Genomic DNA, 19285 nt, shown 5'->3' on the forward strand with positions numbered 1-19285 from the left:
GAGATGAAAATTTGATCTATGTGCATACACAGATGCTAATTGGGTAGGAGATGTAGATGACAGAAAAAAACACAACCGACAGAACATTTTTTCTTGGTAGCAGACTTATTTCTTGGTTGAGCAAGAAACAGAGCTGTACATCACTATCAACAACAGAATCAGAATATGTTGCAGCAACAACTAATTGTACACAGGTATTATGGATCAAGCAAATGTTGAAGGACATAAAGGTAAATTGTTAGGAACCTATAATCATTTACTGTGATAATATGGCAGCAATTGATATATCTAAGAATCCGGTACTTCACTCTAAAACAAAACATGTTTCTATCAAATTAAATTTTCTGAAAGAGAATGTTGAAGCAAAAGAAGTGATATTGGTTTATGTGAATACTAAAGAGTAGATCACAGATATTTTTACTAAGCCTTTGCCTGAGGAGACTTTTGAATATCTCAGAGAGAAGCTAGGGGTAATACCCCCACTGGTAGAGACTTAGACAGTTGATGTTTGTCATCAACCAACAGAATTAACAGAGAAATGTTTTATTCTGGCTTTGATGAGGAGAGCTACTTCTCAGGGGGAGTAGTTGGATAATATGGTATTTTGTAATGAGTTGGTATTTTGTATTTGTATCTGGTTTTTGTTATGCTTTGGCATTTGATGTCAAAGGGGGAGAGATATTATGGAAAAACACATTATTTTTTGGGGAGAGATTCTTCATTGGGGGAGCGATTGTTACTCTCTGTATCTGCATTTTGATTTTTGGTTAATGATCTCTTTGGGAGATTGTTGGTTTTTGGTTTTTGGCATTTCTGCTTTGGCACTTAGATGGTTTTTCCATCTTGTGTTGCCATCAATGCCAAAGGGGGAGATTGTTGGTATTTTGGATGTGTTGCATTGGTTTTGTCATTGATGTCAACACTTGTTATGTTCACCGGAATATTCAGTGGCTTATGCACAGTCACCAACATCTTGTTCACCGGCAGGTTATATTGTTCACCAACATTGAGGGTGATCTGTTATCATCTGGAGATTACTTTGTTATGTCAAAGACATTATTTAATCACTTGGTTTTGGCGATTTGATTATTGATCTAATCAGATTTGCATATTTTCTTTTACCGGCAAATAGGTCCAGGTTATACACCGGCAAGAATATCTATTCCAAATCAACATGACACATTATGGAGATGATTTATTATTATTGTAAATGAATTGAGCCGACAAGATGTATCAGATATTGCATCGGATATTGATTTACTTGTAATTGATTTTATTTTAATATCTTTAGTAAGCCGACCTACACATTTGGTCTTAGGCTTCAGTATATATGTAAGATCTTATTTGTGAGATCGATATGGGAATGGGAATGTGAATGCGAAAAGGATTGTAATAAGGTATATGCGAAAATAAGCAGAGCTATACACACAGACATCACTTGAGGATCGAAGGAAGGTATTGAGGAGATTAGCAGAGCTTAACTGGTACTGAATCGAGCATAAGAAGATGTCATTCTGAGCAGTACATTATCATTGGATTTAATCATCCAATTGTAGTCATTGCGACTCCCATCTTGTAATTGAGCAGTGAGCTCTAGGCAGCTGGCCTTTCTGCATGTGCAGACTCCATATTGTACACAAATACTATCTGCAGTAGTATCATCTGATTGTGGGTAAGGCTTCCCACCGTGGTTTTTCCCCTTACAGGGTTTCCACGTACAAATAAATGTGTTATGTATTGTGTGTGTTATTTGTCTTTCAATTTCATGCATTAATCTTTATCGGTACTACAATTAACTGATAAAATTGTCTACCGGCATAAAGTCTGGTTTACTAGCATTAAGAACTAAGTTTTGGTTAAGTTAATTTTGGTTTGAATTTATTGGACAACTCATTCACCCCCCCTCTCAGTTGTCTCCGGGACCTAACCTCTCTCTCTCTCTCTCTCAATCCTATTCTCACCCTCTCTCCCTTCTCTTTCTTTCCCTATCTCTCTCCCTCTCTTCCTATCCCCTTCTCTCTCTAACTCTCTCCCCCCCCCTCTATCTCTCTCTCTCTCTCTCTCTCTCTCTCTCTCCCCCTCCCTCTCCCTCTCTTAATCCTATTATCACCCTCTCTCCCTTCTCTTTCTTTCCCTATCTCTCTTCCTCTCTTCCTATCCCCTTCTCTCTCTGTCTTTAACTCTCTCTCCCTCCCCCTCTCCTTATCCTATTCTATCCCTGTCTTCCTACCCCCCTCTCTCTCTCTAACTCTCTCTCCCTCCCCCTATCCTATTCTATTGCTCTCTTCCTACCCCCTACTCTCTCTCTCTCTCTCTCTCTCTCTCTCTCTCTCTCTCTCTCTCTCTCTCTCTCTCTCTCTTTGGTTCCTAGTTCTACATAACCCGTACGGGTTATGCAAAACTAAGGCCAAAACTTCTAGTTTTGCATAACCAGTACGGGTTATGAGAAATTATTCCTTAAGACCCATACGGATTTTGAGAAACTTGTTTTTTTATTACGGGTTTTGAGGAACTTTTTGTTTTTTTATTATTTTTGGCTAGTAGCACGTTTTTTTATTTCATAGAACACGCACGGGTTATGAAAAATTTCATTTTTTTTTGCATGTGGCCACTTTTCTGTTCACCATCTTGGTGCACTTACCCATCTATGAAATGCGTTGCTTATGTAGAACTAATCCTCTTTATTGATATTGTATGCTTTGACACATTCTTCTTGTAATGAGGTATTTTTATTTTGGAAACAAGATGCTAACACATCTTTGTGTAGTTGGAAACCATCAATATTTCTTGATCTTCATCTACAAGAAATCCCACTTTGACAAAAGTAGATTATCGTAGTTAATAAGATTATGTGATTTTCTCCTTGGTCATGCTTGTTGTCTCATGATCACTTGGTATATCGATGTGACCCATAATAAATTATTTATCTTCTTCTTTGATGTAATTTACATGCCATTTATTTGATTGTCTATGTGTCCAAAGGACACAAGTGTCTCATCTTTGGAAACAGAGGTGGTTGGACTATGGTTAGGATCATCTTCATTTAAATTGTCATCATGGATTGTATAAAGGTGTATGAGGGAATAATCCTAGATTTCTTGAACACAAGTAAGATCTTGATCAAAGATAGGCTCATCCTTTTCTATTAGTCCTAGGACAATACATAAAGGTGTTTTTATTGGATGAGTTTTTGAATTGAGATAAAGTGGATAGTAATGGTTTAGTGGATGATAGATTGGAATAGGATGTAGAGACTATGAGGATTTCTTGGATTGATGATGGATATGATGATTTTCATATGCATGGTTTTAGGAAATTGGTATCTCAACCTTGAATAATAAAAGGGTACTATTGATAAAAGGCTATTGCTATTGTTGATACATGAGTGTAGGGGTTCCAAGGGGTGTGCCTCCCTAGTGGGCTTTGTTCCTTTTACTAGTTGAGGGTCTAGGGGGTAGTGCACCTCGGTGGGGGTTTTAGGGGACATCACCCTTGAAACAAAATTTTATTTATAATTTATCATTGTGAATCTTGACCATTTATCGTTAGGTCATAGATAGATAACAATGGATATTTTGTGTGCTTTGTTGTCCCTAGAAGGCAACCAGGCTATTTTATGAGGGTATTGTATTGCAACTATGCATTGTGATGTATTTTGAGATCTTGATAGTTATTGAATTACCTTTGGATCTCATTGGTGATACTCCTATGAGAAGCTTTCTCTACAAGTATATTGTATTTTTTTGTTGATTTTTGAATAATGTATTGGATAGCTTTTAGAGTGTGGGGTTTTTCTCCTGAAAGTCTTTTCCCTATGTAAATCATTGTGTTGTGGTATACATGCTATTTATGTTTATTTCCATTAATTTAATGTAATTGTAGTAAAGATCTATAAAAGTTCTGCATTGCCCTCCTCTCAAGTTTCACGTAGAAATTTGTTTCGCTACCATAACTTCATTACACATGTGAGATAAGGATTTGAGATATAGTTTGGTTTTTAAAGAAGTGTTGAATGAAATATTGGTTACTGTTCTCAAGGATAGCAAAAGGATAACTAATGGATGTTTGTTGGGTATTAATGGTATAACTAATTCTAGTTGACTCTTAATATTTAGGAGTAATAGATGGGTGAGTAAATCTTATAGGTTGTTGGTAAGTAGGTTGGAATTTTGGGGGTTGTTGGAATGAATTATAGATGGATATCTAATCAAATTTTCTTAAAAAACTATTCTCCAAGGTTTGATCATCATGAATGTCATACTGTAGTTGATATACAAGACCTTATTTATTTTCATAGGGGTCATACTTTGGTTAATCAATAAGAACAACATCATCCTCATCATCAAAGGAAGAATTATTAGTTTGGCTAAGGATATTATCAAGGTAAGATGAAGGCATGGTTACAAAATTGGATAAGGATGGACAATAAGATGATTTTGTTGGATAATTTGGTTGAGTTTGGTTTGGATGCAAAATATGGTTAAGTTGGTGGATAATGGTTTGGATTGTAAACCCTTGTGCAAGGTAAAGACAAGACATAAAATAATATTTTATTTTTTGGATTCTTAATTATTTTGGGTTCTCATATTTTTTTTGGGGATTTTTTGGTTTTGAAATCCTATACAAAGAAAAACAAAAAAGATTAAAAAATATAAGGCTAAAAAAGGTTAAGTTTATCATTAGGATTCAAATAGGGAGGTTATAATCAAATGATAATATACATAGAGAACAAACCAATAATTATAAAATTAATCAAGTGGGAATGACTCTTAGCATGGACCCATGAGTGAAATTCTAACAAATTTAGTTATGAATGGATAGCTAGGAATTAAATCGACTCACAAAAAAGTGCATGATCCCTTACTAAAGGTTGTAAAATATTTACCTTGGTTAATTCTCTCTTATCATTTAACATAAGTGCATTGTGATTTTATTGAAGTATGATCTGAATCTCTTGCACCACACCAAATGATTACCAAAGGACTCAAGCTAGACTATATATAGGCTATTTATAGAAATTCTCTATATGTCACAAGGTATGTGACCTACTTAAGTTTTAAAAATATAGGAAAGTGAGTAATTCACCCTCCAATATTTATTGTCTATTGAAATACTAGAGTTGAGGTCACTCTCTAAGGTGATACAATCCCTAGATTGGGCCCCTAAAAAAGGAAAAAAAATGGTGTTTCTAATTCTCAAAATCATACAAGTGTGTCAGAGAAAATTACATGCACAAACCCCTTTAGAATTGAAAGATAATTATTCTTTGATTAGCTAAATCAAAATTTGATGTTCATTTTAATCCCCTCGTAACAATTATCTTAGAAAGACACAAAAAGACAAAGAAAACAAAAAACATGGTCTATAATCTTGTCTTCCTACAATTGTCTTTTAATCATTGTAAGTTTGATGTCTTTGCACTTTAACCTAAATTTTTTTTTGTTTATATATTTCATTCTTCAAGAGTGAAAAGAAGTTGCATTCAATGATCAATTATAAACATGTAAAAGATTATTTTAAACTAAAAAATTAACTAGATAACATTAAACCTCTTATGAAATATTGATGATTTTCTATAGAAAAATCATCAAAGAAGAATATTGTATGCAAAATATATGCTCACTTGTATTTTGAAAAGGAAAGACTAAATTTGGTTGATTATATCTAAATTTAATCTAAATAAGTGGCCTAATCCACAATGTCCATCTCACAACCATCATTCCAATGATTTCAAAAATGAAAATTCAATAAAGCTAGAAAAATATATTAATGTTTTACTGCATGTTGGCGTTTTTGGAAATTGCAAAGGGGAAGACCAAGTAGCTTGGCCAAGTGATTAAAACCTTGTTAATTATTATTTTTTAACCAATAAATAAAATACAATTAATTATTAACAAAATTTAAGATGTGGAAAAGTGAAAACACAATCTAGAAGGTGCAAATCCACACAAGTGCATGGATTGTAAAAGAAAGTTCCTAAAAAGTGAGTTTTTAAAGTTTAAAATATTGTCTTGCACCAAAACTATAGACTATTATATATGTGAATTCATTTCTCATCCATTCTAGACATAGTTGTGACATCCATCCTAGGAGGGTCTTATGCAAATTTGATTTTTGAAGCCTCTTGAAAAGACATGCAACTAGTGAGAGAAGAAACACACAAAACACACTCATAGGTCCAACAAAATTTAAAGGTTATTATGTTCATGTAGGGCTTACAAAAAAATGTAAGCATATAAATTGGAAATTAAGAAATATAACAAATTCAAAAATAAAAGAAAAACTCAAATCTAATTCCTCTAAGACCAATTATCTTACTACAAATCTCAAAAGAGAAAGATGTTACTTCTCCTTGTTTGGGATGTGGATGTTAAATATTTATGACATAAAACTCTATTGATGATTGATTTGTCTTTTATAGAGTAGAATTGCATAAGATGTTAACTTGTGAGAAGATAATTATAAATTATTTAATTTATTTTTTGATGAGGAGGTTGCTAATTTGAAGAATGAGCTAATTGATTAGATGAAAATAAAAAATATAATATAAAAATGAATAATTAGCTCCCATTTAATTAAACAATAAAATATTAATTAATTAATTGATAAATAAAAACTAATAATAATGATGTGATAAATGGTTAATAGTATTTAATGGATAATAAATGATAATGATTAATGTGATGAATATTTAATTAATGGTAACGATAAGAGGAATATTTGAGTATCTACAACCATCTAATGGTCCATCACCTTGAGGAGGTCTCAATTCATGATGTATAATTCCTCATGCATCAAATATATGACAATTATTATTAGATTTAATTAATAATTTATCATTTAAATTAGAAATAGGTAAATATAAAATATTTTCAATGCATGTCTTGGTACTTTTAGCCTTTAAAACATGAAACATTTCTTTCTTTTCTCAAATAACCATGTGATTGATATGAAAAAACTAACACATGTCTTCTCAAGTAGGTCAACAAAAGTAGTTGTAGATTTATTGTTCAAAGCACATGCTTTAGCATTATTATTATTCAACACATTGTCATGCTCAAATTTAGGAATTTTTTTTTATGATAGCCTTACCTACTAAAGTGATTGAGTGTATGCTTGGGAGGGCCATTGGGTATATCTAATGAAGGTGTAGAATCTGACTCCTTGTGACTATTTTTAATGATATTAGTCTTAAACCAATGGTATATATTCTTGTTCATATTTTTTTTTTGTTTATCTTGATTATCCATTTTATAGCTAAACCAATTGGATACTTTACCTCTCGATTTTCTTCACTTTTTGTGTTAGTTTTTCCTTCATTCTTAACTAAAAAGAGTGAATTTATAACTTGATTTGACTAGTTATTATCTTCTTCATTTGAATAATCATCATCAATTGACCAACAATACTCTATTATGTCTAAAATTTGATTGTAGTTTCGTGAGAGTTAGTATGGGAAATAAATTCTATACATGATTAAATATTGACCATATTGACCCAAAATTGTCTATTAAAAGTGATTAATCTAGTTCAATATAGATGTTGATTATAAAATTTGATTATTATTATTGACATAGTTTATTGAATGAGGTATTTGTAGCTGATTACAACCATGTGATAAGTGATTAGAATGTCAAATTCTTTAAAAAATTGCAAGAAACAATAATTATTTGATGAAAGGAAGATGTAGTAATGCTCACAAGTGGAGTATGGTAGACTATCGAAACAAAAGAGAAATTTAGAGGAAAGATACTAGCAAGAATATTTTATGAGGAAACATTTATAGTATTAGAATTATTAGCAACATAAGAACTTTGCATAGCCTATAATCTCTCCATCCTTAATTTTTAAGTCTTCTAGTCTATCTACCCAAGTTTTGATATTAATGAACTCTTTTAACAATTCCTCATCAGTCTAGGCTTGAAATCCTAATAAGAAATATTATAAAACATAAAATAAATATTTGCATTTGTAAATTGAGTTTTACCAAATGCATGGGCATATAGTCTAACATATGGAGATGTATTAGGGACAATAGGTACATTTTGATGACTAATATGTTGACTAGCATGCATATTGATACTTGGAAAATTAAATTGATCACATATCTTTTAGATATTGGTATCTCTTGTTGGGAATGGCACAAGACATCATTTTCTGGCTCATGCCAAATCCACTCATTATTAAAATATGTAATTTATCCCACTTTGCATGGGGAGAAATGCATGCACAATTTTTGCATGAAGTTAAGAATATGATGTATAAATATAGTTTTTTCATGTTAAGTTTGTAATTTATGTATGGAGCTGCATGATAAGTTTCTAAAATTTCTAGAAATGAATCATTGTGTCAAAGAACTCTATTTAATAAGGTTATTGTAATTATTTATTTGTCTCTATTCTGTTCTTAGATGATCAATTCGTGTTATAGAATGAATCAACAAAAGATTAGTTTGTGTAATTATTACTGTACATCATTTATGTGTTTTATTATTTCTTTATTTCGTATCAAAGAAATTTTGAGAAGGTTATTTAGGCTTGATAATTTGTAAAAGAATGAGATTGTGGGAGGTTGAAGAGACAACCAAAACATTGAATAAATTGTTAGATTCAATCATAACTGAAGATAAAAAGATTGTTGTAATTTTAGAGTCTAAGAAAGATCGTCAGTGTGAATTTGAATTAATCTCCTTCAACTAATTAAAGTTAGTGGTGAACAAAGAAACATCATCGTTCATGTTTATAACATATCTATCAAGTAAAGTGCAAGTTGCTTAGTGATAACTAGCATGGAGATTCAATGACAAAGGTGGAATTGTAAGTTGAAAAAGCCATGATCAAATTTAAAGTTTTTTTGCCACTATTTGGTTGTAGGAGATCAAAAGAGATCTCAAATTCATAAATGTTATAGTTTGAAAGCAATCACCAAGTCAAGACCATCACTAGTGAGGGAAATATTGCACTCTAAATTTCTTGAAAGAAGGTATCTTTAGTTTAAAATCTATATAAATATTTTTAGTTGTTGCTTGTAAAAACCATTAACAAACTCGACAATAGATCATTTAAAAAAAAAAAAAGTGTAGAAATTAGAATATCCAAAATCACCTAGTCAAAGTGTGAAGATACCACCACAAATCAATATTATTCCCAAATCCTATTTTTGGAGAGACCGCAGTAGAAGAAAAAAGTGAGAATAAATTACAAGGTTAAGTCATTTTTGTTTGATTGATATTTCCAAAATCTTGCCAAAGAAATTATAGCAAGGAAGCCATGGGCTAAGGAAATCACTGAATTGGCATTGTCCAAAGGTGAAATTGATTGTAAAAAAAAAGAGATCAAGGTCAAAGTGAAGTTTTCATATCAATTTAAAAGAGGAATAAACATTTTTTCATAACCTCATGTTTAAAGAGAAGTTTCAACCCTTAAAGTTTGTTTAAAAATTTATCTAGTCAAAAAGAAGATTAGGCATAATCTAACAAGTTTAAATCCATCTCAAAGAAAGGTGAAGACCTCAATTTGTAAGGAAGTGAAATCAAATCCTTTAAAAATGCCATAGTGTTTTTGTCAAAATAAATTGAATTCAGGCTTTGTAGGAGAGAAAGTGTGGACCCTTGAAGGAGTAATAGCTAGGTAAAATGCAATCTAAAAGGAGATCACCACACCTTAATAGGCACTGTGGTAGGACAGAAGCCCACACAACTCAAAAGAAGAAATGAAGTCAACCATATATGTTATTGAGAGGAATAGTTGGTTTTGTGTTGAATCAATTAGTGGCTGAAATTAAGGGGGAGATTATTGGAATATTTAATTGCTCCCAATTCACATGAGAAAATCTCCATGCACATTTTTTGCATGAAGTCAAAAAAAGGATGTCTAAACATAGATTTTGTATGTTAAGTTTATAATCTGCATTGAGTTACATAATAAGTTTTAGAATTTCTAGAATCAGTTTGTTGTATTAAATACCTCTATTTGTTGAGCAATTGTATTGTATTCCTTGTCTCTGATCATTTGTTTAGTTGATCCTTGATCAGGTAATCAAGAACTTTTTGTAATGTTTGAGATTGAATAAAAAAATCTTGTATGTTCAAACCAATTCTCTTTTCACTGTAGAAATTTCTATGTTTTCTAATTTGTTCACTTGTCCCTTTTTTCTCTTTTTCCTTTCTCCATCATGTAATTGTAATAACAAAATCTACTTGTCCCTTTATGTTTATCCTTTTATGATTTGATGGTAATCCATAATCCATTCCAATGACCTCACTTTTGAACAAGTAGATAGGATATCACCACATTTTACAGAGTCTAGCTTCCATGCCTCCAACGACATTTCTTGTCTCTCTTTTCATCACATATCTCTTGCCTCTCAATTTTACCACAAATTTTAACTCCTTTCTTACACCATTCTTTTTGCCTTCCTTCTCTTCAAACTCCCCCAAAACTAGTCAAAATCACATTTTTTTATGAGACTGAGGGTGAAGGACTGGATCTTCTACACCAATTAACCATCAACGTAATATTTTCTTCTCAACAAAAGGTTGTCCCCTCTTTTTAGCATGAATCTCCTCTCAATCAACTATGCCCATGCTTTTGTATTCCTACACCATGCTCTTCTACTTGCACAACCATTCCTACCATACCCATGCCATTCCTATTAATATCGAGCTATCTCCTTTATCTCCTTTCTCATTTTATTTGTATTTTGTTCCTATTCTTTGAATGCTAGAAACAAATATGACAAAATAAACATATATTTTGTGAGATACTATCTTATTTAATGTAACAATTTCTATTTATACATTCAAATAGTACTTGATATAAACAATTAGTGTCATATTATGAAATGTAAATTTTAATCAAATTTATTTATTGTATGTCATTCTAATATTTATTATCTATTGAATGACTACAAAGTACTAACAAATATTATTATTTTTATTTGTTAACCTTCATATATAAACAATGATAAAAACATTTCAAAATAAATTTTATATTCATGAAGCTTTTATTATAGACAACTTCAATTTTTTATATCACCGTGTATCTATTGAACATTAGAAAGCAAGCCAAAAGAACCCCACACATCAAATTTTTTAGAAGGGTTAAATATATAAATAGGTATTTTTAGAATTATATATATATATATATATATATATATATATATATATAATTAAAAATATATATATATATATATATATATATATATATATATATATATATATATATAGCGAGGTGTGTATTTTTTTAATTATATATATATATATATATATATATATATATATATATATATATATATATATATATATATATATATATATATATATATATTAAGTGAAGTCATTAAATTATTATATTAGAAGCTGCTTGTTCAAATATATATATATATATATATATAGCGAGGTGTGTATTTTTTTAATAATATATATATATTTTTAAATGAAGTCATTAAATTATTATATTAGAAGCTGCTTGTTCAAATTAGATCTTGATTTTGCCCATGCCAATTTTTGTCGTTCCATGTCACATTACTTTTTTGAGTAGAGTTCTTTTAGGAACGACTTAAATCACATACATTAAGCTTATAGTGTGTGGGGTTTAAGGCTGGCCCTTTGTTGTGTTATGACTTAAAAACTTGAGAAGCCCCTAATATTTTTTAATCTAGGAAGTTGTGAACCCGATTCTTATATGAGCAATACTCGTGTGTTCATAGTGTCATGTCAGAGTTTATGGAGGATCTATCAAAGATCATACATTGTTTCGAGGATGAAGAAACAATTTCATTATTTTTTTGAACTCAAATATATTGAATCTCTCTCTCTCTCTCTCTCACACACACACACACACACACACACACACACACACACACACACACACACACACACACACACACACACACACACACACACACACACACACACACACACACACACACCATAATAATCCCACATTGAGAAATCAATGACCACAATCTAATCTCAATGGATAAGATTATCTTGACTTCATCAAGTACTTTCTAGAAGTTTTTGATTACTTTCTACAAGTCACTAGAGAAAAATAGATAACTTTCTATTATTTTCATGGGCATGCATGGAGACACCTATCCGAGCTACACAAACTAACACTCTGCTCAATCCATCATTAGGGATAATGATGTTTGTTTTAATGCAAATACAAAATCAAAGGATATATTGAATTAACATATTTGATTTTGGCAGTGACTTCAATTGTGTAAAAAATTGGTTTTGTACCTAATTGTTGCTTATGGCAATGCCTCTTAAAGCAGTACATTCCCATTTTTTTATGATCAATATGGTTTTTATATAATTTGTATTGATATTAGTGGCCCCATCATAGATATTGTGCTCAACTTTGGCATTGTCCACGTATACTTCTATTTTAACTTTTTAAAGATTTCCAAGATGTGCCAGAATTGACAATTTGGTTTTGGTAAGAAATTAAGATTTTAATATGGTTATGAAATAAATTTTATTCCCCTTATGCTTTTTCAATTCTAAGATGTTTAATTCAATTTTAAAAACATTGTTGGAGGAATTTGTCTAAAACAAATGATTCATGCAAATCAGACAAGGGAAGATACTCATTGTAGACACCTAAAATTGTCATGTTTAATTAAATAAATATTTTATTTATTTAATTATCTAAGCCTAATTCTTCTATTAATTAAATAAATTTTTATTTATTTAATTAATTCATTTATCCTCTTCTAGCCTTATTTCTCATTTAAATAAATACATTTATTTATTTATTTAAATTATCCTTTCCTAAATTAAATAAATATTTTATTTATTTAATTGTCCTATTTCTTCTATTAATTAAATAAATCTTTATTTATTTAATTAATTCATTAGCCTTTTCTACACATGACACATGTCATTCATCTCTTAATTCCTACACTACCTACCTCTTTCATTATTTTGGTATTTCTTTTACCTACCCTCTAATCCTAGCCGACCTCTCTTTTTACACCTCTCAATCTTAACCCTCCATTTCATATTGTGTCTTCTATTTAAGGAGATGCCTTCTTCATTATCAAACCCTAATCACTCATGCTAATGACTAATCTTGAAGACTTGGCTACACTACGATCCTACTAGCAACCACATTCCGTTCTTTGTTGAGCTCTTGTGCATACAAAAATCTGAGAGCAAATATACATCAAGCAAGATCAATGGAGATAGGAAGAATGGAGATCAAAACCCTATTGGACATGTGATGGTATAATCTTTGTGATTTTGAGTTATTTGCATTGTCTTAGGTAATCTTCATATGTTATGGTGGATCTTTGTTGATTGTTAGGCTAGTGTTTAGTGGTTGGATTCATTTAGCTTTTCAATATTGTTGTTATTGTTATCCATTTTCACCATAAACATTTTGGCACGCCCGGTGGGACTCTTGTCCCTTTGCATTTAACATTTTTGTTGCAGATTTTGCGTTTTTAAAGTTGCAGATCGGACATTTTTCGACGGCATTTTAGGTATTTCCTCGTCTGCGAGCGTTCGGATCACGTCTCTGGGTTTCAGAAGCGTCTGCGAGATCAGGGATCGCGTCTGTGTTTTTGCCAAATTTTTATTTTGCAGGTTTCTGGAACCGCGTCTGTGTATCCGAAATGCGTCTGTGTTGCATCTAATCGCGTTTGCATCCTGGAAGAGCGTCTGTGTGTTATGAGCGCATTTGTGAATCACAGAACCGCGTCTGTGTCTGGTATAACAGCGTCTGTGTTTACTATTTTGAAATTTTCAATTTTGCTTTGATTCAATTTTTTGGATTTCGTGCTTAGGGTTTCAGAAATGGTTTATATTTTGGACTAACCCTTTCAGATCTAGCTAACTAAGTTTGTGCAGTTTGTTTTGGAAGCAAAAACGTTTTGTTGAAGGCCCCTTTTCACAAAGTCTTTTGGGTTTTTCTAAAATTTACCTAACTTGTGTGCTTGCAGGAAGGGGTTATCATTTGAAACAACCCAAACTACTAACAAATTTTGTTGCAGGTCCTTGGCTAGGGTTTTGAAATTTTGTTGTGTGCCTTTTTTTCATAGATTAGCAAACACTTCCATTGGTGCACTAAAATTGAATCATTGTCTTTTGTGTCTTGAGCAATAGGCTCTTTTTGTTTAATCTTTAGAGGGCTTGTCTTCCCGTGTGGTCATTAGGACTACTAGTGAGAAGAGAACGACCCAAGTGGTAGCGAGGAAAACCCACCTCATCCAAACCACTATAATCAAATGTATTCATGGTGAAAACTATGAATAACATGTGCTGATTAGTTCATACTGACACTATGTCTCCCCATAAACCCGTTTGATCAAATTTATTTGATCATTTGTAGGGCGTAACCCCTACCGGCTGGGAGCCTTCTGTATTTACAGAGATGAAAGTGCCACATGTATGGCCACACGAGTGGATGCCCTTACTAGCACCATTTTGTTTTATAGGCCCAAATCCTTCTAGTTGTTGGGGCAGGAGGTCGGACCTCTGGTAGCGGCCCACACACATACGGTTCTTAGTAGAGATACAAAGTTCGCCATGAGGAGTTTTCATGGGGACTGATGCTTGGCTGACCCGAGAAGTGAGTGCCGAGGGTGGAGCCAGTGAGGTCAAGCATCTAAGTATCCGCTCTGAATAGCGTAGCCTCAGGGGTAAAACCCTATGTGGGATCAACAACTATTGTCCTGGCTAGCCATAAGAATTGTGCTTGTCTTATGTTAAACATTCAAACATTCAAGACTAAACAACAAAACATTGTGTCTTTTGTGTCTTCAAGTGTATGCAAAACAACTTTACATCAAACAACACACTTTTCTTGGAGTCATTTTGAGTCTAAACACTTGCAAACATTGAGTCCTCATCAACATTGTGTCCTCTTGTCACGAAAAACAGTCAAACAGTTGGATTTGGTCACAACAAAAACAACTTCACAAATTGGAAAAATTGCACGAAGTTTACAGAAACGCGTCTGTGTCTGTTTTAACCGCGTCTGGGTAATCTAACCGCGTCTGTGAAGGGCAGAATAGCGTCTGTGTCTTTAGCAGCGTCTGTGTCGAACAGAGACACGTTTGTGTCTGGGAATCGCGTCTGTGAAGCATATAGAAGCGTCTGTGTCCAGAGTTGAAAATTTTTACAGTCCAGCAAATAAAGGAAATCAGTTTCGGAATACTTGAGCTTCCTAGGTTGTTTCTTCAGGTTTCATCTAGCATTCAATCTGTCCTTGGGTCTCATACAGTCCATCATTGCTTTACATCTCATTTTACATTCATACTTATCTAAACTTGAGTCAAAAGGTCATTTGCTTGTCCTCATCACACTTTGTCAACATACTACATACAACAACACTTTGCTAAGTGGTCCCTCATCAAGGTTTCTTACCTTTGGGTCTCATTTGGTCTTACTTAGAGTCAAGGTCAGCTTACCTCATCAAGAGAAACTATCCTCTCTTTGGAAGTCACACCTACTCTACTACTTACATACTTGGTCTTACACTTTGGACATTGCAAGTACACCTCAAGATTCATTTACACTCCATACAACTCTTGGTCTTCCATACTCTTTCCATTTTTCATATAGTCTCTCACATCTTGGTCAAACACCTAGTTCATGGTTGAAACCCGTCTTCAAAGATCTAGGAGAAAAGCTAAAGAAGCTCAAGAGTCTGCAAACATGAGTTCTTATGAGTATGACAATGATTTATTTTTCAATCCTGAGCACACTACATTGCCTGACATGGATGTTTATAGACACATTCCAAATGTGGAAAATGCAGACACTACAAACAAAAATGCTACACACAATGACAATGTGGACAACTTTTCAATACAATCAGCAGATATAGAAGAATCCATAATGAATCCTCATTTCAATAGATTGGTTGAAGAGATAATGAAGAGGGATAGACAATACTTCTTACACATGATGGCACAAAGTGGAGCTAAAATACCTCATGACTTTGACATGTCTCAACTTATGGAAAATAGGCCTTTGCAACAAACTCACTCCAACATGGATCAAAGGAGACCTAATAGTGGAGGAAATAGAGGACCACATATGGTACCTGAGTCACCATCAGCTTTGCTTCAAAAACCAGAAATCCCACATACACATGGTCAAACATATGATACTTACCTTCGAAGACCATTATGGAAGTCTTATGCAGATAGATATGCTCAAGGTATGGATCAATCAAAACAAGTAGATACTCAAAGGCATCCCCAAAATTTTGACACAAGGAGACCTCATGTCAAAATTGGGGGCAACACATTAGAAAATGAAATGCCTATAGAATATGGTATACACGCACAAAATAGATTTAGGGTTCCTCAACATGAAGCTATACCAAGTGCTCCCTATATGCAGCATCAATATAGACCTCCTCCATACGAACATGTCTATGATCAATATCATCCATACATGCAACAAGCTCCTCCTCAAATTGGTGTCTCAAACATGGGGTATGCTACAAGAAATCAATCGCCACCTAAGAATAATTTGGAGCAACAAATCAGAGATCTACAAAAGAAAATGGAGGACATGAGTACACCAAAACCAACATACACAATGAGAGACATATGTCCTTATCCGTTTGATAAGAGCATTCCAATGCCTCCATTTCCTGCACACTTTGTGACGCCAAAATTTGACAAGTATAGAGGAAAAGGAGACCCCAAGGCACACATACGACAATTTTTCACAGCTTGCATTGAGGTAGCGGCAGAAGAAACATATTTGATGAGGTTGTTCCCGCAAAGCTTAGGCGATCAAGCTATGGAATGGTTCTCTCAATTACCACCTGGTATTAAGTCATGGGGTGACTTAGCAGAGGCATTTATTCAGCATTTCTCTTACAATATAGAAACAGATATCTCAGTCACTACTTTGTGCAATACTAAGCAAAAGGAGGGAGAATCTTTTGCGTCATTTTTACAAAGATGGAGAAATCTAGCTAGCAGATGCTCTTGCGAAATCCCACAGAAACAAATGGTAGAAATGTTCACTCAAAACGTTAACAAGGACATTGGCTATGATCTAAGGAAAGATTGTTTGGCCACCTTCAAGGATGTTATTGAAAAGGGCTTAGCAACAGAAAAGGTTCTAATTGAACAAGGAGTTATTAAGATATTCAAGGAAAACAAAGATGACTTTAAAGGAAAAGACAAGCCAAGATTTTGGAATAAAAACAAGAACACAGTCAATGATGGTGTTGTTGATGCCAATATAGTGAGACCCAAATTCATCTTTTCGGGATCAAGTTCTACAAACAATCAAGTGAATACTCAAACAACTTCTAGACCACGAAGGAAGTACACCCCATTGGGAGAACCACTTGAATCAGTCTTCAAAAAGCTTGTGGCAAACAAAGTGATCACAGTTCCAGATTTTCCTCCATATGAACCAAAAGTCAAACCAAATTGGTGGAATGATGATGAGTATTGTGAGTTTCATAAGAGCAAGGGTCATAAGACAGGTAATTGCCATCGACTGAAGAACATTGTGCAAGATCTCATTGATAGAGGTGACATTGAGATTGAGGGACACTCATCCAATCAAGAACATGAGATGTTTAAGGAACCATTCCCAAAGCATGACAAAGGAAAAGCCAAAGTCACAGATGATCAGGCCAACTATACTAGAGCACCTTACAACTATGATTCAACTATCAATCACATCTCGACGGACAATCATATCTCTACTATTACTATTAAGAACAAAAATCCTGAGAATCCTCCTCAGCAACCCAAGATTGTCCTAAGAGGTGTTGGATCTTCTTCCGAACATACCTCTGAATGTCATGTTACAACCCGTCGAGGTAAGATTACTTTGCCAGGTGCTTCCACTAAAAATGCCGCTTCTTCATCAACCAAACCTGAGTATGACCTTGTAGAATAGCTAGGGAAGACACCCGCACTCATCTCCATTCTTGAGCTCTTACGCATATCCCCTGCTCATAAAGCTATCCTTGACAAAATCTTGAGAGATACTGCTGTTCCTACTGATCTGAACGTGGACCAGTTTCAAGCCATGGTGGGATACCTTTCCATACCACACTCCCTTACCTTCACAGAAGCCGATGACGCCTCTGTAAGTCAGCCACATAATGCACCTTTACACATTGAAGCCTTCATACACAAACATCGAATAAAGCGAGTCCTGATAGATGGAGGAGCTAGTTTAAACATTTGTACCTTGAGCACCATTAAACAATTGGGATATTCTGATAAAGCTGTGAATTCAAAAAATCAAATCACCATCAAGGCATATGATGATGAAGAGCGCTCATCCAAGGGCACAGTCACCTTACCTCTAAGAATTGGGCCAGTTACAAAGGATGTGGTTTGTCAAGTCCTAGATTTGGATCTCACATACAACATATTGCTAGGACGTCCCTGGATTCATGAAATGAGGGCAGTCCCATCAACATATCATCAATGCATTAAGTTTCCTCATATTGGAGTCGAGGTAACAGTTAACGGTGATCCTAATCCGTTCATATATTGCAATAACTTGAGATCACATACTGAGACCATCATTCCCAGTAATCGTGAAGCTGTTCCTTCTTTGGCATACATTGACCCTGAGTCATTGAAACCTTCGACATCAAAACAGGGTGAACTTAAAGGCAAATTTCAAGACAAAGGCATGGGAGAATACACTTTAAATCAGACTATGTATTTACGACAAGTCATGAGCTCTCCAAAAGAATATGGAAGGCCACATCCTAACAAGAAAATATCCATCATGATACTCAAATGGGATCCTACTACCTTTCAAAGATGGGGCGAACTAGGAGAGGAAGATTTATACAAAATGCTCTATAAAGACATTGAAGATGACACACAAGATCAGATCAATATACCCTGTGAGAAATATGGCAAAGGCTTCAAGATTCTACAGAAATTCGGGTATGATGGAAAAAGCCCTCTTGGGTTACGCAAAGAAGGCGTCATAGAACCCTTACAACCTGAATTGACTATAAAAAGAGAACGCTCAAAGGGACTTGGTTTTCTGACTTTTAAGAGACACAATAAAAGGACAGAAGAGGCATCACAAATCAAAGTTGCTAAAGTTCAACAAGAAGATTACTATTCCACAGATTCCAACGAATGGGAATGGGGTTCAGACAAATCTTCCAGTGACTATGAGCTCACCGAGACATTCAGAGAGCCAGATGAACCCACAGAAGAAAAAGAATTTTGTAAAAAGTTCAAAGTTGGTCAAGAACCAACTCATAAGGATTCCCCACAGTCTTCGTTTCAAGGTCTTAGGTCGAAATCACATAGG

The sequence above is a fragment of the Cryptomeria japonica genome, chromosome 7 (genome assembly GCF_030272615.1).
Source record: "Cryptomeria japonica chromosome 7, Sugi_1.0, whole genome shotgun sequence".
Lineage (NCBI taxonomy): Eukaryota > Viridiplantae > Streptophyta > Pinopsida > Cupressales > Cupressaceae > Cryptomeria > Cryptomeria japonica.